General features: G+C 61.0%; 2 protein-coding genes across 14 annotated transcripts in view; one reads left to right on the top strand and one right to left on the bottom strand.

Annotated features, from left to right (window-relative positions):
• Window positions 1–10,330, bottom strand: part of TANGO2 (transport and golgi organization 2 homolog) — a 50,790-nt gene extending 40,460 nt beyond the window's left edge. For 2 of the 8 annotated variants that reach the window (XM_070516692.1, XM_070516696.1), the window contains exon 1: window positions 6,055–6,377. The gene's annotated coding sequence lies outside the window, so the exon portion shown is untranslated. Of the gene's footprint in view, window positions 1–5,371; window positions 6,450–10,122 lie in introns of those variants that run through there. The other 6 variants (XM_044775494.2, XM_014835441.3, XM_070516694.1 and 3 more) reach the window with 6 other exon arrangements.
• A 209-nt stretch (window positions 10,331–10,539) lies between these two features.
• The window catches only part of ARVCF (ARVCF delta catenin family member), a 57,240-nt gene continuing 45,443 nt past the window's right edge, over window positions 10,540–22,336 (top strand). For 5 of the 6 annotated variants that reach the window (XM_070516667.1, XM_070516674.1, XM_070516673.1 and 2 more), the window contains exons 1-2: window positions 10,555–10,694; window positions 15,773–15,826. The gene's annotated coding sequence lies outside the window, so the exon portion shown is untranslated. Of the gene's footprint in view, window positions 10,695–15,772; window positions 15,827–22,336 lie in introns of all 6 variants that reach the window. The other variant, XM_070516666.1, reaches the window with a different exon arrangement.

Below are 22,336 nucleotides of genomic sequence, written 5' to 3'. Positions count from 1 at the left end.
AGCACGAAGTCCTGAGGAGAAAAGGAAGGCCGCAGCCCCAAGAAGGGTGTTCGCTCCCACAGGGTCCAGCACAGCCTGAGACAGCCGTGAAGGCCCTCAGCCCAGGGACTGCAAGGCAGGCCGGGCAAGCGTGTGAGGCTGCATGAGCATGGAGCAGGCCAGCACGCCCACACCTCCCACCCGCCGACTCGCCACTGCTTCCCCAGCACGTGGCCTGGGGCTCCTGCTGTGACCTTGGCCTGCCTAGAAGCAACCAGGGAAGCACTGGGTCCCAGGGGGGACCTCCACCAGCCTGAGCGTGCCCCTCTGCCAGGCCTTCTCCCAGAGCTCTGCGTGCAGGGCAGGGCCTGCGCTTCCTGCACACACCTCGGGTCCCTCAGCTCACCTCAGCCCCAGCCAGAAGAACCTGCAAGGTGTGAAGCAAAAGGAAAGAGCTCTCTTCAACCAAAGCCCAGGGCTTCCCGGCCTCTCTAAGAAAGCCAGTGGAAGTCTTCCCGATCCCAGGTCGGTGCAGCCCGCTTTCTGCTGGCCTAACCCCTGGGAGTCCTGCAAGACAGAAAGGACGGCCGTGGGTTCAGCACCAGGGACTGAGCACACGGCGCTGGCGGCGAGGCACGGAAGCCATCCCAGCACTCAGGCCCATCTGGTGATCCGGCTCTCGAGAGCTCTCCCCGCATGCTCCGTACTGCCTGCTCACTGTGGCCTTGGATGTCACCCCTCCAGCCAGGCCTCTTTCCTCCGCCCCTGTCTTCCAGAGGAGCCCACAGGGTGTTCCTGACAGCCATGGGGAGCCAGGCAAACTCCCTCTTCCAGAAGTACCAGGCTTCTCAGCAGAGTCAAGCCCCAAACTCCCTCCACAGTGTCTAACTAGAGCATAACGAAAAGCGACGCAGACAGACAGAGGCAAAGATGGCCAAGGATGGGTCAAGACCACACACCAAGGGATGTGGTGATGGAGGTAGTGGCCCAGATGAGGGCCATGTGGGGACAAAGCCAGGCGCCTGGACGGACTGGTCCATAGCCCACTGACCAAGGGCAAGGATCTGCTTCCCTGGGCCCTCGTGCCCGGTGCAGAGACAGGTTGGTGAGAGGGAAGGCAAGGCCCACGGGGAGAGGAGGCAAAGGGGCCTGAGGGTGAGACTGACAGGGCCCTGTTGTCACCACCAGTCCAGACAAGGAAGGAGCCTGCACGGGGACGGGGCAGACCTCAGCACTGCTGGGGGTGGTTGCAGGCCCGTCTCCCTCTTCTGCGCACCAGACCCTACCTGGCTGCCAGTCTCACCCTGCCCCAGGGTCTAATGGGCATCACACACTGACTGTGAGGGCTGCCCACCCAACCTGGGACAGCCAGCACGGCCTCCTCTGGTGTTTGCACCAAGGGACAGCCTGCTTCCCAGCCTCACAGCCCACCCTGGCCTCTCACGCCTGCTGCCTAATCGTCCACCCTCTCCATTGGCATCTCCATGCCACAGTCCAAGGCTCCACATTTCCTGCTGCGACAAGAAGCAGCTTCTGGGGGCCAGCAGGGTCTGGGGTTGTGGTCCCCACTCCCAGGTCATCCAGGAGCACACTTTCATCTGGTAAGTTTCCAACTACAGGAGTCACACAAAAGCCCCTTTTCCGGTTGGCTGTGTACTTCCAGAACTTTCTCAGCAAAGTATAGGCGTGTGCTGTGGGGTTATCTCCCCAATGATAGGCTACGCAGGTCCGTCCTCACCAGAGGGCAGTGTGCCTGCCTGTTTGCCGCTGCCCAGCTTTTGCAGGGGATGTGGCCTTCGCTCCGCCTCTCGGCTCTGGTCCCATCAAGTTTCTACCCCATGTACACACTTTGCAAATGGGCTGAGGACCTTCCTAGAACAGAGGTCCAGAAGGCAGGATGGCTTGGTCAGAGGGTGACGCTCTTAGATGAGCAGACTTGGCACAACTCCCTCCAAATGTCCTGTACAGGTCCTGCCTGCCAGGCAAGGGGGCGTCCCCAATGGCACCAGAACCTGCCGCTGTCCACCCTCCAGTGGCAGAAAACACTCTCACCAAGGTTTCATTGGCATCCCCAGTGGCTGTGTGCCCTGTGGCCACCTGCACCCCCATGTCCACGAATCACTGACCTGGGTACTGAATCAGGCCTTGGCCTCGCTGGTCTATGGCGCAGGTGCCATGGTGTGGCGGCAGGCCCTGAGTGCTCCCCAAGCCACAAAGCTTTCCTCCCAGCCCTCCCCTCCTCGCAGCCTTGCCGTGGTACTCCCTATCCAAAGTGGTCTGTCATTTCACTGCAGATTTTCTTATCTTGAGTGCAGTGTTTGCCCTCCCTGTCCCAAAGGAAGAGCCCCTTCTCTTGACTTCCTTGCACAGTTATGGCTTAGCTTACTTCTTGGATCTGCTCAAGGTCTGCCTGTTGAGTGGTCAGAGGTATGGACCCCTTGTGCTTCCCAGCCACCCGGGCGTCCAGTCTGCCCCACCTCAGGCATACTTCAGACATCCAGTCACATGGCCCCTTGGGGCTCTGCACATGTCACCAGGCCTCTGACGCATGGGTTTAATTACCTTAGCTTCAGCACATACTCTAGTGTCTGGAGGGCAAGTCTCCCTCTTGGCTATTCACAGCATCTTCTAAAACTCTGAGTGAGTGTGCCATGCCCCTCCCCACTCACCAACAAGTGCTATGCACGTGCCCTGGTCCATGAAGCAACACAGGGAAGGAAGGCTGCAGCCGGGAACTGGAAGCCATCCTGTGTCTGTCCACAGCAGTGTCCATGCGCCCAAGCAGCGTGTGGCGGAGCGGGAGGCCCCACCCAGGAGACAGCACACCGCCGGCGCTTGTACTCGCCCATGAGGACAGAAGTCAGGGCAGGGCCACTTGGACTGGGGGACATGGGACACAAGGGAGACAGGAGGGTGCTGGCAATGGTTTCCACACAGTGATATGGATGGAGCTGCGTGACTAGACTCACCGCACGACCCATGGAGCTGGACACTCAACACACGCACACTCTCACGGTAGCACGTCTTACATCGGGGAAAAAAATGGACTGTCCACTCGCAAACGCTGCATGACAAGCAAGTGGACAGCCCCTGTCCTCCTTCCCCCACTGGCTTCGAGATGTTCCTCTGGGTGGAGGGAGGTGAGGAAGGAAAGGCCGGAAGAAGAGGCTGTGCACAGGAGGCTGGGCAAGAACGGACTCAGGCCTGGCTCAGAATGCCTCAGAGGAGGACTCAGCGCCGCCGGGCTGTCGTGGGTTCTGCACAGTGATGCCACCCACCCGGGCAGAGAGCAAAGCCACAACCGACAACCGGGGGCCACGAGGTGAGGAATGCTTTCCCTTGTCAACTGAAAAGCAAAGAGGGCATCTGGTCGGAGGGCAGACATGCCAGGTCGGAAGGCAGCGATGAACGACAGGGACGCACGCGAGTGAATGGGGAGGTATTTTTACCATGACACACAGATGCAGGGCTGAGACACTCGAGGAGACGAGGCTCCCAGTTTGCACCCAAGCAGCCTCCTACACGGAGACCGTGCCCCTCTAGGCTCTGGGCGGAGGGCAACTGGGCCCTAGCACCTGTAGCCCCATTTCATTATGCTAAGCACTTTACACATGTGGGAGTACATTTTTAAGGCCAGCCAGCCTGTCCATCTAGTCTTGAGAGGCCACGCAAAGGCCAGGGTCCCTCGGGCTTCATGAGGAGGGGCTGAGAAGCCAGGCACTTCATCCCCACCCCATGCGGCTGCAGTGTCGCTGTGGCAGCCCCCAGGGGTGGAGCTGGAAAGCATGAGCTGCTCTTTTCGCCCGACGTGTGACATCCTCCCAGCAGCTGCCAGCAGAGGAGGTAAACACACATGGGAACACAGTGTCGCTGTTCCCAGGGCCTTGGCTGAGAAAGCCCTGACGTCTGTAAATATTCTGAGCAGCCAGCCCACAGCAACACTCCCCCTTCCTGCCTACTCGGCAACTGAGGATTCTACAATCTATACTTCGTCGTTTGGGCTGGTAAGTGGCATTTCACCATGACAAATTTTCTACTGCGATACTCTCTCCTAAGATGTTTCAGCTGTTCTGGAGCAATAATTCAGCCTCACACCAAGTATCATTGTCCCTTCACAGTTTGAACGTGCAGCACAAACGAGGGACACAGTGAGTATTACGGAAAGCTCCTCAGCTCCTTCTGGCAAGAACATGGGAGTTCCCTCCAAGCCAGGGCCCAGCCCAGCTTCACAGCAGCCCCCATGGCCCACGTGACTAATAAAGAAGGAAAGGGAGGGGCCAGCCCAGTTAAGTTCGCACGTTCCGAGTCTTGGCGGCCCGGGGCTTGCCAGTTCAGATCCCAGGTGTGGACATGGCACTGCTTGGCAAAAGCCACACTGTGGTAGGCGTCCCACGTATAAAGCAGAGGAAGATGGGCATGGATGTTAGCTCAGGGCCAGTCTTCCTCAGCAAAAAGAGGAGGATTGGCAGTAGTTAGCTCAGGGCTAATCTTTGTCAAAAAAAAAAAAAGGAAAGGGCATTCTCACTAACCTCTCAAAAGAGGATGAAAGCAAGCTCTTTAAGCCAGCATGGTCCCAAAGACCCCAATGGATGCACCCTGGGTGTCAGCAGCCGCCAGGAGACAGGGGCTGGACCTTTTACTCTTAAGAGCGCATATATTGCTTTTGCAATCTAAAAAGAAAATCGAAAGAAAAAGAAAAAAGCTGCATTGATAACCCAAAAAGGGCAGCTCACTGGTTTTGAGATGACCTTGTTTTCACGAAGCCCATCACCAAACCCCATGGTCTGGACCAACAAATGCCAGACTCTGTGGTGCTGCCCTCAATGCACCGACTCACATCTCAGCAGAAGATGAACCCAGTTCTTGCACATCTGGAGCATCAATGACAAGTGCGGGCCCACTTCTAGAAGCCCCCTCAGCCTCCCTGCCCTGGGCCGTTCTCTCCACGGATGTGCTTGGAAACAGTGTCCACAGTGCCTCCAGAGAGCTGGCCCTCTAGTGTGGAAGCCAGGCAGGAGGATGAGTCACCTGTGGTGAACTGTGATCAAAACGACAGCTCACAAATGACACAGAGGAAGCATGAAGCAGTAACAAGAGCTGAGGGGCTGGGTGGCCAGGGCACAGCTGACGGCCTGCTGCCTTCATCTGGGGAAAGCTGTTGTCAATCACGCTGGAGCAGGCCTGGTCCAAGGGGCCTGCAGTCTGCGGACATGACAGTAACACGAAGCAGCAAGACTGGAGTGAATGGTCAGGGGCCGGAGGGTTGGGAGCACCAGGGCAGCCCACCCCACCCCACCCCACCCCACCCCACAGGAGCACTGAGATCCAGAAGCTCTGCCATGTCCACCAGCCAACACAACACAGCCACCCTCTCCAGCTGCCCTCACCCCACCTGACAGGTCACCTGATGAGGAAGGCTCCAGGACACAGGCCCAGGAAGAGAGAGACACCGGGAGCCAGCCTGGCTCTGAGTGACCTTGGGAACACCATTTGTCCCTCAGCTTGAGTTTTCTTCAGTGTTTGGCCAATGAACACTTGCCCCAAAAGGTTGCCCAGAAGATCAACAAGCGAGTGTGAGAAAGCACTTCTGAAGTGCTACCAGCTGGAAGCACCCCTTATAGCTGCCACCAGGTCACACTGGGCTCACAGAAGAGGCCTGCAAGCCCAAACAGCAGCAGCAAAACAGCAGTCAGCGGGCATAGCGGGATGACAGGCCAGCCCTGTGCTGAGCATGCGACATCCCCTTTGGAGGAAGGGGGCCTAAGGCTCAGGAACTGGTTCAAGAGCAGGAGGTTCACTCTAGCTGTGGCCCAGAGGGAAGCCAGGAAGCACGAGAGGTGCTAAGGTTGTGGAAGAGGTCTCGAAGACAGCAGCGGGGCCAGGCCTTGCCCTGGGCGCAGCCCTGCCCTTCCTCCACCCCTGACGGCCTCAGGGGAGGAGTCTGACTCCCCGAGCCACCCCGGGAAAGCCGTGTCCAGGCGCCGGGACATCAGCGATGATCCCGCTGCCCCAGCAGCAAGGCGCGGCGGGCAGCAGCGTGACTCAGGGCTCAGAGCGGACGACGCCGTAGCCCACCATCCCGCAGCGACCGCGCAGTTCCCTCCGGTCTGCTTCCTCGCAGCGAGCCGGGCTCCGCCTGCCAGAAGCCCCGCACCCCAGGCCGGCGGGGACCGCCTTCCAGAGACGCGCAGGGCTCTCCTGCCGCCGGGCTCGGCGGGTCTCCCAGGACTCGGCCGCTGGATTTCCGTTCCACGCCTCGGGAAGGGGAAACTGAGGCAGGGCGGGACGTGCGGCCCCGTCGCGCCCGCGCCCCTGGAGACCCGCGTCCCCAAGTTCCGGCGGCCCGCGAGGGTGCCTCCGCCGGCCCGGGCCGCCCCAGCAGCTCACTCACCGCCTCCTGCGTCGCAGACTTCCGGGTGCCGCGCTCGCGCGCCGCCGCCGCCGCCGCCCAGGCCCCGCCCCTGCCGCCGTCTGCGCGCTCGCCATTGGGCCGCGCGGCGAGGGGCGGGGCGGCGCGCCTCACCCAGGGGCACCGTTGGTCGCGCGCGCAGTCGCTCGGGGGCTGCAGCCTGCCCGGCGCCCCGCCCCCGGGGCTGCGCCAAGCCTCCACGCCCCGCTGGTGTTTGGGCCCATCGTGACCCCCCGCAGCCTTCCCGGCCTTCTTGGCGTGCCGACCCAGGGGACCCCGCGGGAAGTCGCAGCGTTTGCAGCCCCCCAAGCCCACGCCCTCACGGAAACGTCTGGCCCGCGGCCTGAGCTCCAGGCGCCCATCGGTCACCTGCCCACCGGGCCCTCGCAGGAAGCGCTACAGGGATGGTCACTTCCAGACCCACCCCTCAGGCTGGGTTCTGGTCTCCCCCTCCCCATCCACCCAGTCCTGGCCTCTGCACCTGGCCATCCTTCCCACTGCAACCCTGACCCCCTGACATCCCTGCCTCGCTCTGGGCAGACCGCAGACCAGGCCCTCCAGCCCCAGCTGGCCAGCATAGCCTTTGAGCCCACCTCGAGGCTTTCTGCAGATCTGGGCCAAGGATGAAGGGCTGACCCAGCCTGATCTGTACTGAGTGAGCACGTGAGCATGAGCTGGGAAGGGGCACTGAGTAGGGCCCTCCCAACAGGACAGAGGCATTTGCTGGGCTCCCTGCCCACACTGGCTTCGGGGCTGTGTCTGGGGCCTGAGTGCAGGGAAAATGGAGAGTCACAGACCCAGCGCTTGCTCAAAAGTGGGCACTCAGCAAACTATGACAAGCATGACAGTTATATCAAGGATAATAACAATGTGCTAAGTGCTCTAAACCCACTGTTCTGATACACAGTTCTCATTCATCCCATTTTAAGGATGTAAACACCAAAGCTCAGAGCAGTTATGTTGCTTGTTTGAAGTCAAAAAAGGTGGCAAGTGGCGGTGGCTGGATTGTTGAAGACCTAAGCACCCTGATCCTGACTTGGAGCACTGACGCCCTGTGGGAAACGAGCTCAGAGAGGAGAAGGGCCTAGCTGGTAATCAACAAAGATAAGAGTCGAACCCAAGCCTGCATGACACCCCCGAAGGCCCATTCCACCCTACTCTTTCGCCATCTCATCTGTGTTCCTCCTGGAACCTAACAGAAGCCCTTTGCAGGCACAGGAACCAAAAGAGTCTGGATGCCCAAGGACCCATGGCCAGGAGGCAGTAGACCCAGCGAGACACACAAATCCTCCCTCCTGCCATCCAGCAGCAGAATTGTGCTGGGCTGGTGCCAGTGATTTCCCTCTGGGCACCTGGACCATGCAGTCCAGCCAAGAGGTGGTGGTTCAGATAAATAGAACCTGGGGCTTGGAGGCGAGTGACCATGCCCTGGGGTATGGGGCAGCAGCTGCAGAGTGGTCTACCCCCAACCACTGGGCCACATACCTCAGAGGAGTGGGGTACAGATTGGTGGGGCCCTCGTGAGCAGTGCTTCCCCCTTGCTTGCAAAGGGGGATGCAGTGTCACACGAGCTGGATGGAAGTTCACATCCTACTCTGCCACAGAGAACAGCATATGGCCCTGGGCCAGTCCCAACCCTAGCCACGCTCTCCCCATATCAGTGGAGCCAGATCAGACACTCTGATGTTCTCTGTCACCACTGACTCCAGTCTGGATGACATTTAGTGGTAGGGAGCAGGCAAGACCAATGAGATGGGTTGGAGTGGGCACCTGAGCCCTGCGGTCTTAGGGCTGCAAGGGGCTCACTGCCATCCCACCTCTGATTACACATGTCTGCCACCTTATATGGCCACCCTCTGAACATCTACAACTCGTGGGAAGTTCTTCCTGACTTCCAGCTGAAATCTTTTTCTCTCTGTAGCTTTCCTCACGTGCCCCAGGGATGTCACTACAGAGCTGTCCAGTAGTTGGGTAGAGAAAGTGGGAGAGAGAGAGGAGACTGGGCTACTGGTCCCTGTGGCAGTGATCAAGTGGTGGAGGGAGGCCATCTCCCCTGTTCTCTGACTGTTTCTGACCCCCACCTGCAGGCTAGGTCATGGTAGGCCCACTGCCAGACAGGGGCCCTGAGTCCTCCTGGAACTGGTGCTGTCCCCCTACTCCTCTGTATGTGGCTGGTGATCCAGCTTGGGGGCAGATAGGTCTCTGGAACCCTGTTGGGAGTGGTGGGTGGGAATGAGAGGGAGGGGGGCAGCCCTCAATTAGGCTGATTTGGGTGCACAGTTCTTCCCTTTGCTCTCAGCAGAGGTCTGTCCAGCCCTCTTGCCTCCATCAGCAAGTGTGTGGGGAAGGGGTGGTGCTGCACCACAAGGTCACTGAGAGAGGAGGGGCTCCAGGAGGACCAGGGCCCAATGTCCTTGGAGAGATGTGTAGGGACCATTGGGCTAATTAATTCCACTGCTAAGGGTAGGAAAGGGAACCCCCCAGGTCACAAGGCAGCTGGGTCAGAATGTCACCGATGGTGAGGCTACCTGGGACGAGTGCTATCTTGCTCATGGGGGCCCCTGTGTTCCAGAGAGAGATACTTCATTCTGCCTCCCCAGAGCTTTGAGCAACATCCTTGTGCCAGGGTGCCAAATGGTTGTCACCTCAAGTGCCAGCTCCAGTTGATTGTTGGTGGCTGCTTGGCTCTGCAGGGCTGTTAGGGTTGATGTGCCATGTATGCCAGGGCACAAGGAGACCCAGTGGCGGTAGCAGTGGTGAGTTCTGGCCCCAAGTCATTTCCCTTTCTTTGTTCTGACCCAGAAACTATTGGGTGAACACACCGGTTCCCTGACGTGGATGGATAAGACAGGACTGTCTGGTCCCCCATCAGCACCGTCATGGTTGGTGTGGCTCCCTGGCGGCCTTGGGGAACACGGTAAACTGAGGATCTGGTCAAATCTAGGTAAAACCAGAGCAGAAAAGGCTTAGAACAAAGTGTGAGCCAGGGCCATCTCAGGAACCTCCTAAAACAAGCCCCAGTGGGCAGCATTCCCACTGGTGCCCTCCACACCATGAAGTTAAGTGGACCTAGCCTAGGGTAACAGTCCCATTTGTCGTCACATTTGTGCCCTGTGTCGCTGCAGGGGCCAGGCATCTGCTCCCCACCTGGCAGGGAAATACAACCTTTGGTAAACTCAGCTCTGGTGGCTGAACCCCACAGTGTTCCTCCACGACGCAGGTAGGGTGGAGGAAATGGGACACCCAGAAGTGGGGGTGATAAATGCACAGACTCCGCCTCCCCAGGCCCAGATCTGTGGCGATGTGATGGCGGAGGTGACAGAGGACAGTCCCGTGGGGCCCTACAGGATGGGCTGAGCTCAGGGTGTCTGTAGATTCAGGCCTATTGAGGGAGGAAAACCCCTGATTCACTGAGGTGTCCTTTTCTGCCCTCAGAAACACTGCAGGCCGCCACCCTCTCCGGCCTCGCTGAGCCAAGGCCGCACCCCCTCCTCCGCTATGGCAACCGTGGCGCGATGAGGGTGGAAGAACCCCTAGACCCCAGGGTCAGACAGACTGGGTGGAGCCCCGGTGACCGAAAGGAAGTGAGAACCTCTCTGAGCCTCAGCTACCCATCTGTAAATGGGATGGCAGTAGAACTCTGCCTCGCGGGTTGTGCGAGGAATACAATTTGATGTCGACGGGAGGGCGCTTCGCGCAACTCCGGGCGAACAGTAGGCGCTGGAGAAAGATACCTGCGAACTGGGGGTAGTAATGGAGGCAACGGAGCCAGGGTCCGGGAAAGGGGCGCCGAGGCTGCCAGCCCCGGATCGGGGCCGCACGGCCCGCGGACGTCCCTGAAGGCGACCAGGCAGGGGCAGCTTCACGGCCCCAGCCGCCGCCGCAGCGGTCCCGGCAGGTGCCCGGGCCTCGGCCACTTCACGAAGGGGCCGGTCGTCATCCGGGACGGACACCCCGGGGGCCCTATGGCAAGCCGGCGTCTCCCTGCGTCCGTCCAATCGGCGCCGGTTGCCGGGCCGCGCCGGGTCTCCCGGCCAATGGGAAAATTCGCGGTCGGATAGGGCGGGGCGGAGGGTCGCGTCGCCGGCCAGGCCCGCTTTGCGCACGGGCCGCGGGACGGGCGGGGAGGGCTGGCCCCGGGGCTGTGCGCTGTGCCCGGGAGGGGTCTGACCCCGCGCCAGCCCGAGTTGAGGCCCCGCTGACCGCCACCCGCGCCGCGCCCTGCTCCCGCCGCGCGCCGAGGGACCCGGGGACGCCCGTCTGGGGGCGGGGGCCGCGCTGCGGGGCCGCCCACGCCGCGCTCCAGGTAGGCTCGGGCCGGGGGGCGGGGTCCGGGGAGGGCGCCGGGGGGTTGGGGCCTGGGGTCGGGGCTGAGATTGGGGTGAGGCCAGAGATCTGGACCGGGTTTCGGGCTGCAGTCCGGGCGGGAGCCGGGGTCCATGTGGGGTTCTGGGCCAGGAGTCGAGGTCCGGGGGGGGCGTCGGGACCGGGGGCCAAAGGCCGGCTCTGCCCCACCTGCACCTCGCTGGCGCCCCGGGCGCGAGACCCTGGACCGGCGGGGGCGGGTCCCTTTGTGCGTGGTATCGGGGCCCTGGCCCAGCCGGGGCGCCCCGCATCGCGCGCCCCAGCCGAGACACGGCCCGGCCCCGCAGCCGTGTCCGCCCCGCGCGACGCCAGGCGACTCAAGCCAGGGCCGCGCAGCCACGGAAACTTTCCCACGGCCGGAGGGGTGGCGGGGCCGGGGAACTTTACTGGGGCGGTGCGCTGCCGGGAAGCGCGGGGACACGGCCGGGCCGGCCAAAGGGATGTCCCTGCGCCGCGCTGCTCTCGCCCCGTAGAAGACCAGGGAGGGGACGCCGCCCGGGGTCCCTGCCCAGTGTCCCGACCTGGGTCCCCCACCTCCTGCCACCCCTTCGACCCCTGGGTGAAACACCGGCCCCAGGTGGAGGCGTGTCCTTCCCACTCGGAGTAGTATGCAATCCAGGTTTGATGAGGCGTCTCCCTGGGCCAGCAGCCTGCAGTTTCCAGCCTTCCCATTTTAATCTTTACAGAATTAAATGTTGGGTTCTTACAGCGTGTCATCATCGTTAACCTGTAGTAACGTATCACAGTGAAGAGGGAGCTCCAAGACTCTGGCTCCCCACTCCCTTTAGACCCAGGCGTGTTTAGAAACAAGGAAAAGGAAAGAACCGCCCCAATGGAGTTTCAGGCGGTTACTCCTCACTCATACCTCTTCCCCGTGTCACCCACGTCCCTGTGCAGGACACACACTAGGTCAGGGTTAGTAAACCCAAGGGACTGGGGGATGAGTGGCTAAACCTGTGGGGGCAACCTCCCCCTGCGAGGACACATACCGGGGGTGCACTGGGAGCCTACACCCTTTGTGACTCCCTCTGCCTCTGCTCCCAGATCCAGGCCGTCGCCAGAGGCCTGCCCCTTCCCAGCAGGTCTTGCCTGTCCTGTGCTCAGTGTATCTCTGGACGCGGGACAGTGCTGGACACAGGGGACTGTCAGAGCCCTCTGCCCAGCACGCTGGGCCCATGGCCACTGAGTTCCTGAGCACGTGGTCCAGGCCTCAGGTCCGGCCATGGTGTGTGGGGCTGTGAATCCAGAGTGTGTGCTTTCCCTCAGCCTCACCCTGTTGCATGCACAGTACCATGTCTGTCCCCGGCTGCCCCACGCCCTCATATCTGTGGTCCACAGCACTCAGCACAGGACTGGGCACAGAGCTCAGTCCACTGTGCTCAGGGACTCTAGTCCTGGCTTGGGGAGGAGGGTCGTGGGAGCACAGCCAAGCCAGTCCCGGCCCTGCTCTTCCTCATGGGCTTTTCTGCACAGACATGAGTCTCTGCTGACCAAGTTCTTCCTGGGCCCACTGGACCCAGCCCTCAGTCCTGCTGAGTTAGAGCTGCTCCCCGCCTGCCACATCTGGGCTGCGTGGCACCCCTTCCAGAGGTAGCCTCTCAGGTCTCTTCCCAGTCCCAGGGGCCCCTCGGCCTCTCCAAGGCTCCGTGAGGTCAGGGCTGCACCTCCATCCCTGTTTGCGCTGCATGAGGGTTCAGGGTGGGTTCACTGCCTTCTCTTCACCCCAAGAAAAAAGCCTGGGGGACATGAGCAGTGGGACCCTGCACCTCCTTGGGGAGCCCGGAACTGTAGCACAGCTAGGGGGCACAGACAGGCACCCCAGAGCCTCAGCCAGCCCCTAGCATCTGCCCTGTGAGGGTGGAGGTCCTGGGGGCAAGCGGTGTGAGAGGCCAAGGTGACCATAGAGGGTACTGGGAACTTGCCCAGTGGTGGCTCAAGTGGTGCTGCTCCCATCAAGGCTGGAATGAGTCACTGGGCCACTCTGCAGGAGTCCCAGCATTAGGGACTGACTAGAGCAGGGCAGTCAGGAATCCCTTCACGGGCTTCCCCACGGGGAGGGCTCATGTCTTGGCCTGCTCCACAGGTCGAGAAGATGAGCCCAGAGCTGGTGGCACCCCTGTCCCCTACACGGCTCCCCTCTCTCGCCCCTCCTGTGTCAGGCCAGGCCCTTCCCACTGCCCCAGTGGGCCTTGAGGGGTCCTCAGCTTCTAGCAAAGCAGCAACAGGCCAAGTCTGGCCACTGGAGGGCCCCCGGACAGCCATGGCAGGCAGGCTGCACCCAGCCCCCCCTGCGGCAGGGACCTGTCCCTGAGGCAGCCGGCAGGGAGGCCAGAGCCCTGCCTTCTCCAGCCTGCCCGCTCAGGGTGTGGAGCTGGAGAGGCGTGCATGCAAGTAGAGGCCCCTTGGTCGCTCCAGTGCCCCTGACCACCCTTGGTGCAGGCAGAGGGGGACCAAGGGCTGATGGAGAGTCGTTGAGCACAGACTTGGGCAAGGACAGTGGAGGACAGGCCCTGCACGGCCCTGAAGTGGGGCCTCCTTCAGGCATTTGCCCCAGGGGCCTCCCTGGCTTCCATGGGCCGCCCTACCTTTGCCCAGGGGTTCAGGAGAGGACTCTGAGCCAGCCCTTCAGGGCGGGCCTGTGCCTCCCAGTGCCTCAGCATCCTCACCTGTGAAATGAGAGGTACGGCGGAGGTGCATGCCTTTTCACAGCGCACACAGAGTGACCAGGGGCCTGGAAGGGCACGTCAGGATGTGCCGAGGCAGAGCAGGATGCACGACTCGAGTATCACGCCAGATCCCAGGCAGGCCTATCTGACCCTCATCCGGGCTCCTCACCACCTGCCACTGCCCTGAGCTGCCCACCCAGCCCGCCCAGCCCAGGCCCCATCCCTCCTCTGGATTCTGTTTGTGTCCATGGGAGCTGCCTCATGTGTCAAACATGACAGGTCCATAGCTTACCAGTCTGGCTGCGTGACTTGCCTTTGCAGCCTGGACCAGCCTCCTGCCCCAGTTGGAGACCCAGCAGGCCTTTCCAAGGCTGGGGACAAACTGGACAGATTTTCGGAGAGCGCCAGCGTGGGGGGCCCACATCAATGGTAGGCCCAGGCTGTGAAGCCCAGTGGGGCTGTCTACTTCCTCAGGCTGTCGTTGTTTGGGGCTGGAGCTCGATAAGGGGCGTGGGGCTCCCTTGGCCCCCAGGCTCCTGGTTCAGGGTCCCCGGCCGGGCAAGTGACCCCAGAGCCTGCAGACCAGCACTGAGGAGATGTTGGGAAGGGCTCCTCAAGACAGGTGCCCCTGCCTTCTCATCACAAATCCCGTCACTAGTTCTGCCTTCGTGTCTCACACTCGTCCATCTGTCCACTGCCCCAGGGCTCCTGTCAGGCTCTGCCCCACCCCACTTGTACAGTGCCCTATAACAAGGGTGCTCTAGGGACCGAGACCCAGGCCTCCCCTTGCCACCAGCACCACCCTGTGTCCCCCAGTATCTCCCAGTCCACCTGCTCCCCCCTTCCTCCTGCGGGAAGCTCTGCCTGGGACTCCACCCCCACAGCCCTGTGGGTACCCGCCACTCCTCCACACTGGTGTCTTCTACTGGTTCTCCTCTGCCTTTGTGGAGTTCTTGGCCTGGCCGGAGCCCCATGAGGAGGGAGCCCGTTTTTGTGACCACACATCCCTGCTGGGTTGGTGAGTAGTTGGGGGGGTCCTGGGTACAGGAAGACCTGAGTTCAAATACTGGGCATCCGCAGAATGGGGTAGTAGGCTGACCCAGGACACCTAGTGAGAGTCAGTGAGATGAGGGTGTGCAGCCAGTGCTTCGCGAGGCCTCGTGCGAGGCCAGCGGTTAGTAGGCCTGATAAGAAAGGCACGTGGTTCTTGGCGGAACAGAACCTCTGTGCACGATTTGTCCCAAAATGTTACATTCCCAGCAAGGCTGCTTCTCCTCTGCCGTGGGGCCGAGGGTGTCAGCGGGCCAACTCCCAACCACAGCAGCCCACTGGGCACACGCGCGTGTGAGTGTGCACACACATACACACACGCCTGGCTTGGCCGCCTTGTTCTTCCCTGCCTCTGGGCCCCCACATCCTAACCCCCCATGATCCCATGCTGACTCCCACCCTCCCCATGGGGCTGCTGTCTACAGAGAGACCCACCCTCGGGGCTCCTAAATGGGCCATATCCACCAAGGAAGATGGGACAGAGGCTCGGAACAATTTGGAAAACATGGTTGAGCCGAGGGGAGAGTGCTTCCATCACTTGTGTCCCTCTAGAGACGGCCTTCCATCCACAGCCCAGACCCTCCCTCCATCTGTGCCACCCTGTTTTTCATTTTTACATCACAAACACTCTCTGGCAACATCCCCAGGCCTAGAGACAACAAGAAGGAATGCATCCCCTTGGTCATCGACACAGACAGGAAGCCCATGGGGTTTGCATGGGGACACACCTGGCCATAGCTCCAGTGCCTGGGTCCTGGGGACTACGGAGCAGGGCTGCCTACCCAGCAGGGACATGGGTTCTGGACTGACCTCAGGGAGCCTCAGGAGAGGCAAGTGGCCTGTCCCACAGGGCAGGAGTGGGGTTCAGGTTGGGGGAGCAGGGCCACATGGGTCTTGGGGCAGACCCCTGGGGGGCTGTGACCCGCTGTGTGGGCTGGTGGGACCCTGGTGTGGGAGTTCTCCCTGCTATGCTGTTTATCCCGAAGAAGCACACCCAGCCTTCTAGAAGGAGAAAGACGTCATCGTCAGTCCACAACTCTGAACCATCACGCTTTTGAATGCTAGTCAGCAGCATTAGCAACACTCACAAGGGACCACGGCAGCCCAACGTAAAGTACAGATGTGACAATCCCAGTCGAGTGGGGACAAGAGAGTCTGCACAAGTGTGTGGGGATGCGTTGGGAACGCCATGGGATGACCTTGGGGTCAGGGGTGACAGTGCTCAGCCAGGGATCTGGTCTTATCTAGAAAGGAGTTAGCCCAGCAGGTGGGCCTCATGTGGTGCCTTCTGGTCTCCCTGCAGGAGCCGGAGCCGGCAGGATGGACATCAGGATGTGCTGATCTCCCCTGAAGACAGGTAAGTGACCTGGATGCGGCCTGGGGACATCCCCTCACCTGGGACGGCAGAGTGTCCTAGAGGGTCTGCCCACTGTGGTTGACAGAGGGATGGACTGTGGCCCCAGCCTGTGTGCGCTTCTGGTCAGCCTCACCATGAGTGGGCACAGCCCCTGGGCTGGACAGAGCTGGATGTGGGGGCCTCTCACTGCCCTACTTGGATTTATTGATGGCCTAAGTGTGGACAGCAGCCACCAGTTCGCTGTCTGGCTTGGTGGACAAGCCTGTGGTGGGGCCAACCGACCAGGCTGTTAGCTAGGGCTGATCTTCACCCACCATGACTTGGACGCCTGCCACGGCAGTCTGCTGTTGGCCCAGCCCACCCAGCTCTGCTCTTGGCTCAGGGTGGTCCCTGCTGCCTGGGGGAGACAGGTGATGGGCCACACCTGGAGCACCCGGAAGAGGGCCCCGAGGCCACGTGGCTGGCTTTGTCTGAAGGGCCAGAGAGCAGATGTTCAGCTCTGCAGGCTGCATGGCCTCTGCTGTGCACAGCTGCGCCAGTCTGCCATCGTAGGGCGGAGGCAGCCGTGGACAGCGTGTAACCAAGCAGTCGTGACGCCCCTGGTCACAGCCATGGGCGCTGTGTGCTGGCCTGTTGCCTTGGGTGTTATCTATGTTTGTGGGTTCCTCGGTTATAGCTCCAGTGGAACTGAGGTGTGCTGCCTGGCAAGTGTAGCAGGGGCAGAGGCTGAGTAGTCCCTGTGTCCCACAGGACCCTCTGAATGGTGGGGAGGTATGCCCTGCTGGCACCCAAGGCTGTCAGAGTTGGCTGTGGTGGTCTCATGTTCAGAGTAGTGGTGGCTGATAAGAATGACCCCGGTCACTCTTGTTCCTCCAGTACAGGTCCCTAGTCCCAAGCCCGGCCATCTGCCCCTGCCCCACTGAGCATAGTCTCCATGGGAGGCTCGGCCAACCCAGCCCTGTGCATTCTGCGTGTCACGGAGTGTCCAGCGTAGAGGGCCTGGCCCAGCCAGTGCCATGCTCTCGTGGTGGCAAGAAGGCAGTGTCCACAGACCACAGGAGCCCCCAGGCCTCCCGACGCCTGAGTGTCCTGTGCTGAGGGCTGTAAGACAGAGGAGAGGGCTGGGGGCCTCAGCTCCTTCTTCTCTGTTCCCCAGGACCACAGGTGTGGAAAGCTGCTGGCCGTGCTGGTGGGAGTTGGGGGTCTGCTGCCGCCTGGCTGTGTAGGAGGACCAGGGTCTGGCCAAGCATCTCAGTGCCCAGGCTCTTGGGCCCCACGAGGGCTTCTGGATTGGGATGAAGAGGCTCAAGCCACGTCCAGGGCTCGCTGGGCCAGAGCACCCAGGCCTTGGGACGTGACATTGCTTGTGGCACAGGTGACATGTGGCAGGAGCCTGGCCCCCGTCTCCCTTAACTCTTGGTAGGCCACCGGGCCTCAGGTTGGCAGGCCAGCCGGATGCCAGATGACAGCCCTGGTGACGACCTGCAGGAGTCGCCCACCGCCCTCACCCCGTGGCCCTCGTTGCTTGCTCTCTTCCTCTCCCTGTTTTTCCCTCCCTGTCTCCTGCTCCTAGTCTTCTCCCTGTTTGTCTCTGGCCCTCTCTCTGCCTCTCTCTCCTCTCGCTGTCTCCTGTCTCTGTCCTGCCCTTTTCTAGTGTGGTGATTGATTATGCCTGTCTGCCATGGTGACTGAATATTCGTGTCTGCCGTGGGCACTGGATGGATGGATGGTGGCATTTGTGCCATCTCTGCTCTGAGCTGGGACAATTTCGTAGACTGGGATGCAGAACCTGGGCCCTGGCTCAGGGCTCCTTGCTCTGCCCTGCCCTGGGGTGAGGCCCTGCCCCCATCAAGAGGGAGATGGGGTGGGGGCCTCCAGACGAAGTTGGGACAGGGGCTGATGGCAAGCACCCATGTGTCCTCCATACTCGCCTCCGGCCGTTTAGCACTTGCTCACTGAGCTCCATGCTGGACACTGGGCGTTGTGACCACAGTAGGCCCAGCCCCGCTCTGGGGGAGCCCTCAGCCTGGATGAGGAGATGGCAGCAGAGAAAGGAGTGACCAGCTGTGGAATTGCAAGATGGTGATGAACAGCAGGACCTCCTGAGAGGGGGGAGCTGGAAGGTGGTGTTGGGGTGACGCTGATGCCTGGCCCAGGGGACGTGGATGCCCTTCACTACAGCCGTGCTGGCACTGACATCACCACTTGGGAAGCCCCTGGGCCGGCCTTGCCCCTCGGCAGTCTGTGGCCTTTGCTGCTGAGCACGGCTGCCCTTCTGTGACAGCCGGCTCCAGGCAGGGTTTCTTGGGTTTTGCTGTGTTTCTCAGCCATTGGTGTAGCCTTCACGCATTGAACTGTGAGCTCTCGCCCTGTCTGTCTGCTGCAGGTTCTTTTCAGCTTTTGAATTTTCGTTTCTGATGGCTTTCACGTTCAGAAATCTTTCATATTTTGTGGTGAAATCTGTTGAATTTTCTTCCTTTTAGTTGTTCCATTGCTCTGTGCATTGTCCGCCCTAGCACATAGCTGGATGAATGCGGGTTGATCTTTTCCTGTAAGTGTTTCTAGTTAGGGTCTACACCCAAGGCTCCATCCATCTAGAGTTTATTTTGACATAAATATAAGGTGATGTTGTATCTTTGTTGATTCAGTTATACTTGAACTGTTTCTTGATGAATATTTTCTGTCACCAGAAGTCGGCAATGTTACAGCACGTGTTCTCAGGTTGTGGGGCTCCTGGTGGTGGCGGCCCTCGGCCAGCGCGCCCTGCCTTGTAAGAAAGATCAGGTTGGAGCCTCCCCTTGATCAGCCTTTGTTCTTAAGAGTTGTGGTCACTCTGCGGGTGCAGGTTGGATCCCCTCCGTGGAGCCCTCCCTCTGAGGACCTCTTTGGACTCGCCGAGGCACATGCTGTTCCGAGTGGCCCTCCCTGCTGGGTTAGTGGCCTGTGCAGGTCCCCGCACGTCCTGCTCTGGTCTCCCTGTCACTCGGGACTCTCGCAGCCCTGCTGAGCACCCTCAATTACTGAGAACAGGTCCCTGCTGTGGTGGGCCCTCCTCAGAAGACCCCAGAGTGACCTGGGCCCCTTGCGGGCCTTGGGCCTTCAAGTGCCGTGTGCTGCCTGTGGCTGGAGACAGCTGCCATGCCGCCTGCAGAGGGCATGGGTCTCCTGATGTTAGCGTTGGTGACTTTCACAGGTGGGTGTCCCTGTCATGCTGTGGGGGGGTGAGCCAGCCTCTTCCTCATGACCCCAGGTGGAGGCCCCACCAGGCCCGGCGCTCACACTGTCCTGTTTGTGTCTCAGCCTTGGGGGCTGGGAGGTGAGTCCTGGACAGCCAGTCTGCCTGCCACCAGGATCTTGCCGTGTGGCTGGTGAGCCTGGTGCAGGCTAGCCGGCCACCCTATGCCTGGGGGCTGCTCTCAGCCAGGCGTCCAGGGGCCTCTGTGATTGGACTTGTGGGTCATTGCCCAGGTGGTCTCAACATCAGAAGCGGGGGCCAAGACCTCGGTCCTCAGGGAAGCCCCAAGCCACTCCCCACCCCTGGAGCCCGTGGTTCTCGGTGGGGCAGGAGGAGGAACACTCTGCACGGCAAGACCAATTCCGAGCCGCACAAAAGGCTCCACATTGTGGTGTTCTGTGTCGGCCACCAGAGATACAGCGTGAGCTGTGCCATCCCTTGCTCTGGGTGATTCATGGCTGGTGGCATGGCCAGTACTGTGGGGCCAGCCCGGTGAAGCCTACATCACCCAGGCCACCAGGTGAGATGGTGCCGCACCAGCCGTGCTCTGCCCGCAGGTTCTCCTGGGCCATCTCTGCAGGCCCACAGTGGCTATTTGTGTGCTGACCCAGCCCCTGGCTCCCAGCCTCGTCACTCTCCTCTCTGGGCATCCCTGCCTCCAACATGCCTCATGTGGCTGTCCCTAGTACCTCTCACTGTCACTTGGGCATAGTCAGTTTCAGCCTGTACCTTGGACTTGTTCTGTTTTGTTCCCCGGCCTGGACTGCCCTCTGGGGAGCTGCCTGTGAGGCCCCTAGACAGTCATGCTGCTGAGGGTCTCCCTTCCCCCAGGCCCTGGGCATCCCCTGTCCCAGCATGACCTTTAGCCCTGGGAGGTAGGTCTTGTGCAGCAAGGACGCCCCCCTGCTGCTCTGATGTGCAGGGGCTGAGGCCCTGGCTGGTCTTGCCACAGGGCAGCTGCCCAGCGTGGGGGAGGGGAGAGGGAGGTACCCGCCCCCACAGCGCATCTTGCTGGGTTGACTTTTGCAGTCGATGAGTTTGGTATTTCAAATATGCCTTTAGTTAAACTTTTTCTTTTTAAAATATTTTCAGTCTCCGTGAAATCCTAATTAGGCCAGTCTTCGTCTGAATGTACTAGACGCTCTCTGCGTTTTGCAGATAATGAGGCTGCGGAGCGCCTGCCAGCCCCACGTCCTCCTCCCAGGGCTTTGGCTCTGTGCTCTGGAGAGAGCTGCCGCTGCCCCGCGGCCATTCCTGGCCCATGGGATCTGGACCACAGAGCCTGGGAGGGCACCGAGCACACAGATGGGGAAACTAAGGCCTAGGCCGCTGAGGAATCTGGGTGGCACAGGTGGAGGGTCTCAGCCCCAGGCAAGGCCCACCCCTCACAAAGCAGCGTCTCCCTTCACAGAGAATCCACCCCGCATCACCCCAGAGCCCTTGCCCCAGGCGTGGGTCAAGGCCACGGCCTGGTGTTGGTGCAGAGCTGCCTCCTGGAACTGGCCAGGCCACCAGCCTCCCATGGTGCGCCCAAGGGCTGAGAGTGAGGGAGAGGCCACGAGACCAGCCTGCAGATATCAAGTGACCACAGCACTGAGTCCCCCGTTTTGCCTTTTTAAAAATTTTATAAAGCAGTATGTGCTTGTTTATGGAAAATGTGGAAAATAGAAAGAAGAAGGAAAAAGAAATCCCGCCTGTCACACCGTACAAGCCAGGAGGTCTGTCCCTCCATGCTCCTGGGAGCTGGGCCCTGTGTGGGCGGCAAAAAGCGCGTGGGGCTGGGACCCCTGCCTTACCAGCGCCTCCTGTGTTAATGTCTGGATGGTTCGTCAACGCGACCCCCCTCCTGCCTGTGCCACCCGCTGTGCCCCTGCCTTTCCTCTCCTCCGACCACCTGGCCCTTGCCCCTCGGGCCTCTGCACATTCTGGACACACTCAGGCCTGGTCCCGCTGTCCCTGGGGCCTGTGTCCTGCTGCAGCTGAGGGCTGGGGAAGTGCATCCCATTGTGGATGTTCGGGCTGTCTGCAGCTCTTCTCTCCTGTCAGGGCCGCTGCAGGAAACACCTCGTGCCCAGAGCTGTTTTTCTGTATTTAAACAACTTAGGCTTGACCTGGAGGCCCAGGCAGGGCCGGGGGTGTGCTGGGGGCAGAGTCGGGGCAGGATTATCAGACTTGAGCAAAGCCTGAGAGAGTGGCCTTGGGGCGTGCCCACGACAGCCCCTCTCCCGAGAAATAGTCAGCCCACCATCTTCAGACAGCCCACCCCGGGACCTGCACAGGAGACAGACCCCCACTGGGCAAGCCACACCTCTGTGGAGGGCCACCCACCCATTCCCTCATGTGTGGAAGGGGAGCCCAGGTGCCGCAGCAGGCGTGTGCGAGGTGACACCTGTCCCTGTGGCGATGTGCCCTGCAGGTCCCCCATCCTCAGCTCCCCTCATCCTGATCCCCGTGGGGGTTGGAGACCTGATGTGGCCAGCACTCCCACGGACAATCTCCTCTGTGGTCAGTCAGGACCCCAGGGAGGGTGCGCTTGGGCCGTGAGAGTCTCCTCTGCACACAGCCCGAGGCCCAGGGCTCCAGCACCGCAGCACACGCCCCCCGTGCTGTTTGGAGGCTCTGCTGAGGGTGTCAGCCCTTTGGAGCATGCCATGGGCCACCCAGTCTGCCCACCATGGTGAAGGTGGTGTCCTGGGGACCCTGTCCAGGAGGCCTGACAGGCCGAAGGGAAAGCAAAGGTGGGGAGGGGAGAGGCAGAGGTGTTAGGGGTTCGGGGACAGGCCTGTAGGGGGCGGGAGGCCCCAGAGCCCAGCCCAGGCCCCGGGATAGGAGTGAGGAGGATGCTGGGACAGTGTGTTCTGAGCTCCCTGGCCACATGCCCAGCCTCCTGAGGAGAACTGGAGTTGGAGAGGGGGCTTTCCTGAACACACTGGGAGAGGGCAGGCCGTGAGTCTGGGATTCCCGGATGCCCTGTTTGATGGGAACAGACTACCAGCCTCACCTGTCACCTCCAGCCCAGGGTGGGGGCAGGCTCATTGCCGCCCAGGAGGACAGGTGACCTGTCTAGGGCCGCAGGGGAGACAGGGCCATGGCCCAGACCCCACCTGGCTCACTGCCTCCCAGGTGAGGGGCAGGGGATTATGATGGGGAAACTGAGGCTCTGGGAGTGGACCTTGAGCCCTCCTCACAGGCCTGCCTCAGGCACGCACAGCTTCCCTTTCCAGGCTTCTTGGTGACAATTCTCGAGCGTTTGCCCATCTGCAGGGAGCTGTTGT

This window comes from Equus asinus, chromosome 8 (assembly GCF_041296235.1).
Source record: "Equus asinus isolate D_3611 breed Donkey chromosome 8, EquAss-T2T_v2, whole genome shotgun sequence".
In the NCBI taxonomy this organism is placed as follows: domain Eukaryota; kingdom Metazoa; phylum Chordata; class Mammalia; order Perissodactyla; family Equidae; genus Equus; species Equus asinus.
Note: the sequence above shows the minus strand (reverse complement) of the source record. Positions and strands in the feature narration are given on the sequence as shown.